The sequence below is a fragment of the Acomys minous genome, assembly GCF_964271855.1.
Source record: "Acomys minous genome assembly, chromosome: 14".
NCBI lineage: Eukaryota > Metazoa > Chordata > Mammalia > Rodentia > Muridae > Acomys > Acomys minous.
This window is the reverse complement of record NC_140496.1, coordinates 87375766-87384731: the sequence shown is the minus strand read 5'-3', so window position 1 is coordinate 87384731 and position 8966 is coordinate 87375766.

Below are 8966 nucleotides of genomic sequence, written 5' to 3'. Positions count from 1 at the left end.
TGAAAATCATAGGACCCTAATGAAAAATAAAGAGCTTTTACAGTTGGGCTTCCTCCTTGCCCCCCAGAACCCAGTTACAAACTGGCCAAAATCAGCTTAAAGTCTTCCTCACTTAACATGCATAGTGTTGGAAAATCATAGCAATACAAAGCCTTTTCCTTTTTCAAAACTCATTCTTCAAGTTGTTCTTTTCCACACACACACACAGACAGAAACCCAAACAACAAAAACATAGGGTTCCACAGAGACGAAAGTGACAATCGTGGCGTCTACATGGGTCTGTGCTAGGTCCTCTGCATATATATGGTATGGTTGCTTAGCTTGGTCTTTTAATGGGACTCCTAAAAGTGGGTGTGAGAGTGTCTTTGACTTCTTTTTACCTGATCTTGAGACTCTTTTCCTCTTCCTGGGTTGCCTCACCCAGCCCTGATATGAGGGTTTGTCCCTAAACATATTGTAACTTGTCATGTCGTGTTCCATTGATAGCCCTAAGAGGCCTGCTCTTTCCTGAAGGGAAATGAAAGAAGAATAAAAAAGAAAGAAAGAGAGAGAGAGAGAGAGAGAGAGAGAGAGAGAGAGAGAGAGAGAGACAAAGGAAGAAGGAAAAAGAAAGAAAGAAAAGGAAGGGAGGAAGGAAGGAAGGAAGACACACCCACAAAAAAAGCAACACAGCAAAAAGCAAAATATGTCCCACCTTTCAGATTCTAGTGAAAATTATTATTCAAATATATTACTTTTATTTATTTACTTTTTAATTGTGTATATGCAGTCTGCCTGTGTGTGAGTATGTGCATATAATGCCACGTGCTCACAGATGGCAACCAGAGGGTGTCAGGCACTTTGCAGCTGAGGTTTGGTGTAGTTTCCAGCTGTCTGGCATGAGGGAGGGCATTGAACTTCAGTCCTCTGCAAAAGCAGCACATCTTTCAAACTACTGAGCTGCCATCTTTCCAGCCTCCAAACCCTGGCATTTGAGGAAGCAACATCTAAACTGATGAAATCGGCCCCACTTTCCTCCTTTTGGAGCTGAACTGACTTGATAGATGATGAGACGATGCCAACTAAGGGCTGTTTCTGAGAGAAGGACTCACCAGCTCTCCAGAAACTGACGGGTTTTTCTAAGCACAGTACGCAAGAAACAATGACTGAAAAACATTGAGAAGAGAGTGCAGACTCAGGTAAAGCAAGATGGTGAAGACTAAGCAGTTTGGGTACATGCCCGTCTCTGCTTCCTCTGGCCTCCAAGCCAGTAACCTTGGCTAGTCATTCTGCAGGCTCTTCTTTTCAGTTTTCCTCACAGAATGATATGCAGGCAATTAATTTCATTACATTTAGAAAATCTGTTGTGTTCCCTAAACAGATATTGGTCTGAAGATGGACATAGGCCAAAGAACGAGACCAGTGGAATCGTATACTGACTTTTGGGGGGGAAAAGTAATATATTCATGGAAATTTTCTAAAAATACTACTTTCAAAGACTATTTGAAAAATCTTCTAGAATTTTTTCAAGTAATTTCAAGTAATAATTTTTAAATAGAAATTTGGTTTTCTGCTCAGAATTCTGATATCACAGCAGAAGGCAGACTGTTGTGGCCTGGAGAGCGAGTGGTTGTTCTAGAGTCTTGGTCTTAGCCTAGTCCTAGTAACATATTATAAGTCCTGTTTGAAAAATCCTACTCTTGTTTCTCATTAGCTTTGTGGCTTGTACTTTAATTGTGCTCATATCAATTGACTGCAAGTTGCAGAGTATTAATACGCATAACCTGCTTTGGTTAACACTATCCAAAATATTGACAGATGGTTGAATTTGCCCTCTGAAAAGAGACCATGAGGGCTGAATATCTATGGAGTGGAGAAAAAGAGGAAGGTATATTTCCCATAATTTCAGCTATAGCTTGCCTGTTCTTGAAGTTAAGAAAGATGGTTTGGGAAATTGTGTTAGTGTAGTGCAGTGAGAGTGATAGCCCAAGACAGCCTTAGTCATCGGATCTTATATTCATGACTTTGTGATGGGAAGGAAGCCACACACACACACACACACACAAAAACAAAAACAAAAAAAAACAACACAAATCACAAAAGGCTCGGTTACTTCCACTGGAAACAGCCTAAGCTACTAGTTAAAAATGGAAAGGATGCCCTAAGAGCACCGTGGTTTCAAACCCTAACTCTACTTCTCTTAGCTCCAGAGTGGTTGCTGTGAAGAACAGGATGGAACGCTGCAGCTTTACCATGAACCTAGCAGCATGGTACACAGTAAGAAGTCATCAGAAAGCATGACAGGCTCATTGTAAGGACCTGTGGAGGGATACATAGCAGCCTTCTGAGGCAAAATACAAACTGCTACATGAATGTACGGTAGCAGTCATTGTCCCTGTGCCTGTTTCCTGCAGATGAGGCCTTAGAACAACACTTTCTAGTTCCTAGAAAGTGAAGAGTTGGCATCTCAGTAAGTGACCACTGGAATCAGAAAAACACGTTGAACTATAACAATGTTGTTCCGAAGACCTTAACTCACAAGATGTCCTATGACCCCAGTCCTTGTAGCCAGTGTTTCCTCATCAGTCTTGTTTAGCATTTCCTTTACTTGGCTTGTTCAAGGGTACCAAACCTTTGTCCCTATAAGGAAAGTCTGCATGCTTGAATAGTTTCTCGGATGACTGTTGACTTCCCCTTCCTTCCAGATAGTCAATATCTTTGGCCTGTTCTACTGTTAAACCGAGTAGTTTTGCTGTGGGACTTCTTTCTGTAGTGCTTATTCGTTCTGTAACCTGAAAGCAGCCTTTTGAGCAACGTCCTACTAGGTTCAGAAATACCTTTAACCTGCATTCTGCATAGGTCCTGCCCCTCCCTGCCCCCCGCCATGTGTCCATAGTCATGGTTGATTTTTTATCCATGAGAATTTCAGGTCCTTTGGAACATGCAGAAGAGAGCCTCTTTGGGTTTTCTTCTCAAACATCATAAAGGGATCTTGAAAAATTGCAAGGCATGGATGTGTGTTAAACCAATCAAGTGTGAGCTTCCCATAAACATTACTTGGTCTTACTGATGTCTAAATCAGACTTCAGAATGGCACACAACTGGGCACAGAATCAACGGCTGTTGGAAGAGAACGAACACAGCTGGCAGGAATGATAGACAAGGCAGAAAAGGAAATGGAAGACAAAATGATCTCAATTTCAATGTTTGTCTGAAACACTTAAGTAGGACTTAGAATATCTCTTGCATGTGCTACGCTGATCTGATGGTCTCCATCTGTTATGAGGCTCTGGAGGCTGACTGGCCATTAAATAACAGGATGAGGGCTGCTGTAACAGGTGCCGTGAAGTGGGAAGGTGTGGAGCAAATAAAATAAGGCCCTGGCATCTATAAGAAATGGCGACCCCCAGGAAAATGTAAAAGGTTGTGTGTTGTGGTATTCATGACGTATGTGTGAGAGGCCCGATGGCAAGTGGATTTCTCAGGAAAGTACTTCAATTACTTGCATATTGTTATTTCTTTAGAATTCCCAGACCCAGCACTATACACTTACTTAATGCTCAAAGAGAGCTACGACTTGCTTTGACAAATTGGCCTTTAATGCAATCCATTGGCCCGATGTCAATGGGAATTTTGCCTGAGCTACACCCTTTGCTAAAGTAATTTTCTAAACCTACCGCTGTGAGTCAACTAGTCTCTCCTTGTGAGTGTTCCTTGACACCCTTTGACATCTGTATCAAATTGAAATTCCTTATTAGCGCCCTTCAGGATTTCCAGCCTTGAGTTGATGCATCTCTGTTTATGTCCTCACTTAAAACTCTGCGTGGTCAGTGCTCTAGCTTGGGTTTCTTGTGTTCCCCGAGTCACATCCCTCTGTTTTTCTGAAACCACTTCCCACAGGGTATCTAACAAATTCTTTCTTGATAATGTGATCTATCCATTCTGCATAGAATCTTTTAAGATGTCAGGATGGCTGGTAAAAGATTTACCAAGGGGAGCTTGCTAAACATTCATTTGTACTGTACTAATGCAATTATTTTTATATATAAAATACACAGACTATTTATATACTAAGTACGCAGTAGAAAGAGTTTTTTTTTCAACTTCTCTTAAGAGCAGTTCCTCGTCCTATGCTCTTGATTATCATACTAGACTTGGAGATTCCCTTTTCTTTTTTTTTAATGAAGGTTTTTTTAATTAATTTATTCATATTACATCTCAATGGTTATTCCATCCCTTGTATCCTCCCATTCCTCCCTCCCTCCCATTTTCCCCTTACTCCTCTCACCTATGACTGTGACTGAGGGGGACCTCCTTCCCCTGTGTATGCTCATAGGGTATCAAGGCTCCTCTTGGTAGCCTGCTATCCTTCCTCTGAGTGCCACCAGGTCTCCCCATTCAGGGGACATGGTCAAATAGGAGGCACCAGAGTACGCGTGAAAATCAGACCCCACTCTCCACTCAACTGTGGAGAATGTCCTGTCCATTGGCTAGATCTGGGTAGGGGTTTGAAGTTTACGGCCTGTATTGTCCTTGGCTGGTGAGCAAGGGGCATGTTCCATGAGAGATTCCCTTTTCTAATTAATAATTTTCACCTAGCCTACAGGCTAGTTCAGGTAATTGTCCACAGCCTAAATCTAGCCCCTTCTCATGAATTCTACCTTTCCTCACTATTGGAACCAACATGAGATCCTGCCTATACATCCTAATGTCTACCCTTGGCCAGCAGCCCAATCTTTGCAAAACATGCCCATTTATGTCCTTTCCTTCCAAAGCCTCTACCGGCTTCATCTCTTTCACAATAAAACTGATGTGACACCCAGTTTTCTACCATCCGACCCCAGTCCTGCTCTGTCTTTGTCTCATTCATCTCACCCCAGGCTGCTCTAGTCAGCTGCATCCCACTGACAGGCATGTGCGTTCGCTCTTCTGCTGCCCCACTGTTCCCGTAGACCTTAAATCATCACCTTTCAGTTCACTCCAGCTTTGTGCTGACTTCATCCAAAGAGCCATTCCTCAGCAAGTGATCTTAGAATATAAACACCAGTCATTTCCCTTTTCTTCTCTTTCTTACTCTGGCTTCATTCATAATGCCTATTCTCGTCTCCTCTAATGTTAATACATGGGTTATTTAAGTTATTTACCTATCCATCCTGTTAAAAGATTAACTGCGACCTAAAGATGAAATCATTCACTTCGTTAGTTCACCTGGTGCCTGTGTCACCTCAGATCAGTTTAAAGACCTTGTGCTACAGGGCAGATGGAGGTGGTGGAGTGCCTGACAATACATGGCCTCCAAAAAATCACAGAGGATCTCACACTCAGCGCCTTCCTTCTGCAGGGCATAACCTCAACGGCCTAAGGACCTCCAACTAAGACTCACCTGGTCATGGCCCACACCGCCACCTTAAAGACCAAATTTCCCAGCATATAATCCTCTGGGGAGCGTGAACCATATTTAAGCTCCAGAAGAGTACACCCTGGGATTGTTGGAATATGTCCTTTCTGAAAATGGTTTTCCAAAGTAAAAGTAACAGCTTTAGTTCAGAAATATGCCATTCAGCGGAGCCTGTTCTTGGGTAAGCACCAAATATGCCAGACATAGAAGAAAGAAACATGAATATGGTTAACACCACAGCAAATCTTTAAACTCCACCAGTCTTGTATAATGGAAGGAATAACTCAAAAATACCACTTATTCTGTAGGAGAAAACAGAAGATAGAGGCTGATTCTCTTCGCATCATACCATGTGTTCAAATGCAGAGCCATTCTGCTGGCTTAGGAAAGTGGCACTTGTAAGTTCACCTCCACCATCCGTGACTTCACCAGCCTGCATAATTAGTTTCTAGTACCAGGCATGATTTCCCTCGTGGTGCATCGGTCTTAAGTCTAATCAGAGAGCTATTGATTACTGACTGGAAAGGCGTGAGTACCACTATTGCCCCCTTGGTGTTGTCATGCTGTGCTAGACATAATTATGGATCATAGGTTTCATAGCAAGATAAGACCGTTGGTTGATTCCCTCCCTTGGAAGCTTGCATGGCGCTTTCTGGTCTTCATGAAGGGTTTCTCAGGTCAGATCCAGCTCAGGGACAACAAGGAAATGTAGAGCGCAGAAGAAGTAGTCTTCTCCGGGGAAAATCACGACAATTGTTTACTCAATATTATCCAATATTAAATGGCCATCTCTGAAAACATGTGTACATATATATATATACATATACATATATATAACATATAGATTGAAAGGTTGTATTTATGTTTAGAAACATTGTACTTTGTAATATATAATATGCAATATTGTAATCTGTTATATATGATTATATAAAAAGATTATATGTATGTGTGTATATATATATATGTATGTGTCTCTCTGTATACATATATACCTATATTTAACAAATAAAAGAGACCATGAATTTGAGAAAGAGTAAAGGGGTACATGGAATGACTTTGAGAAAAAAACAGGAGTAACTGATGCAATTATATTATAATCTCAAAAAATAAAAATATTTTTTAAAAGTAAAGAAGAAGGGAGAAGAGAGCGACAGAGATAGATATAGTAAGACAGACAGACAGACAGACAGATAGATGATAAAGCATTATTTCTTTCATAGATCATAGATCAGAATTTCAGATTCCTGTTTAAACTGATGGGAAATTTTATGAAGTAAAGAGGAAAAAATTACATCCTATGATATAAGTGAATTATCTTCACGCAGTTCCATGTGCCTCGATTAGGGTCTTTAACAATTCTTAAGCCCTACATGTGTTGACTAATGTTTGTCAATAACAACAGGTCTAAATACCGAAGATCAACCTGTTTTCTTAATGTTGTCACACTCTGTCTTAGGATTTTCTATCCTGAAAATTCACCAGACATTTAAAAAAGGTAGTTACTTTAGAAATTGAGTGAGTAAGTCCTTGATGTGTTACTGGGTCTATAGTCAGCTAAGAGAGCATCTTGGTCACAGCTGTTCAAGGAGTTCTAGTTCAGACAGCAGGAACCCTTCAGAGTACAGAATAATGAAGAGACCGTTTTGTTATTAACTTGAAGATTTTGAAGTTTGGTTGTTTGGGACTCATTTAAAGAGGAAGATAAAGATTGCACAATTTAATTCCTTTGGACTTCAACTTGTTTTGAGTTAGTTTAACATGCAAGATAATTTATTTTTTGAAGTTCCATTTCTCTCTAAGGAATTTTAATGGGAGAGGATCTGTATTCAAATATGAGGTTTCTCCATATTAAATTTTATTATTACTGAAATACATTTGTGCATTCTACTATTGGATACTGAAGGTGACGCTTATTTTTACTGAAAATTTTCAGATAGGTTATGTTAGAGAATATGGCAGATAGAGTTGATATGGTAAAAAGAATGGGGAGTTATTCTCCAGATCTGGGATCAGAGTAATATTGGAATTGATTTAATTAACAATTTTTCCCATTGTGCAAGCTGAAAGTCCAATAATATAATAGAAGCAAATAGTAAGGGTTCTCTTGGATACTTTGCCTTATGATATTGATAATAATTGTGGATGTACATCTAGAAACAAGTTGTTACATTTCAAACCAGAAACAGAGAGAGATTTGGGTCCTACTCTACTCCCTGACGGCATGCCCCGAGTGACTCATGGGTGTTCCAGTAGGCTCCTCAGGAGATCAAGTTGTCTACACATGGATCTTGGATGGGACACAAGTCATACTCAATCCACAGCACTGCATTGGTAGACAGCAGGTCACGCTTTATTCTAAAATTTTAGTAATATAAGAATGCTTTCATACAGCGGTATAGAATGGATAATGGTGTGCTGTAAGGTAGAGTCTTATTTTGTAACTTGAATACTTTTTTAATATGGAGTCTCGTGATAACTTCAGCCCTCACACCTATGAGATGAGTTGTCCAATTTGGGGAATTTTGAATAAAATTCTTGAGTGGGAAATGCATTGCACACTTTGTTACTCCTTCTTCACTGTCAATGGTAACTTGAAGAGGAAGCGTGTCATTCTGTTCTGCCTGTCCGTGTAGGAAATGTGAAAGGACTGTTCACACAGCACACGACTGATGTAGTTCAGGTTCACAGGTTCATAATCTTACACTATTGCTTAGTTCATGGAAATATCTTTGTCCATAGATGTATGGTATATTCTCTAATATTAATTTTATCTACAATAGAGTACTGTTTGGTTATCTGGCCTTCTGAAAGACTTTTGTTCTTAACTAGCCTGAATTAGAAGGAAGAAAAAAAACGTAACAACATAATTGTTCACCAAATGATAGAGAGCATATTTAAGTACTTTTTTGGTTAAAAGGGGGGCAGGAAAAGACATTTGTCACTTCTCAAAGCATGCCATTTAGTGCAGCAGAAAAGAGGAAAAAAAAGTCACTCATAGGATTGTTAGAGTCTAAAAATACATTTTCACAAGGAAATACAAATGGTCTCAATTTGAGGGAAGGAATGACAAGAAATACCCTAAGTGACTGATTAAAATGATGTGGAAATGGTTCAGCCATGCTTAGGAGATCTTTAACTCTTTACTGTATCCCTGTGACTATTCCAGCTTCACCAAGCTGCTACAGGCAATCCACCCCGTTTTGTCACAGAATATCTGCTTTTTGCATTTCTAGACACAATACCACATGGCTTTTCCATCCACCCATATCTCATGCTGAGCATTGTCAGTCAAACTCTCCTGACCCGTAAGGCGCAGAATGCAGTCGAAAAACCAGCTTTCCAGGGAGTAGATTGGGGTGAATCAGACCCAAATAAATGGATTCATTTTCTTCCACAGTTATGAACACTTGTAGCTGAATAAAAATAAACAAATAAATAAACAAACAAACAAATAAATAAATAAAAGGAAATGAGTGCTCCTAGGTATGTGAAGAAGAAAGTTTATTATAGATATGTGGAAGAGCATAGCGAGAGACAGGGACATCTGGGTGAGTCCAGTGTGGACATGACCCTGAGCCATGTGGGGAGA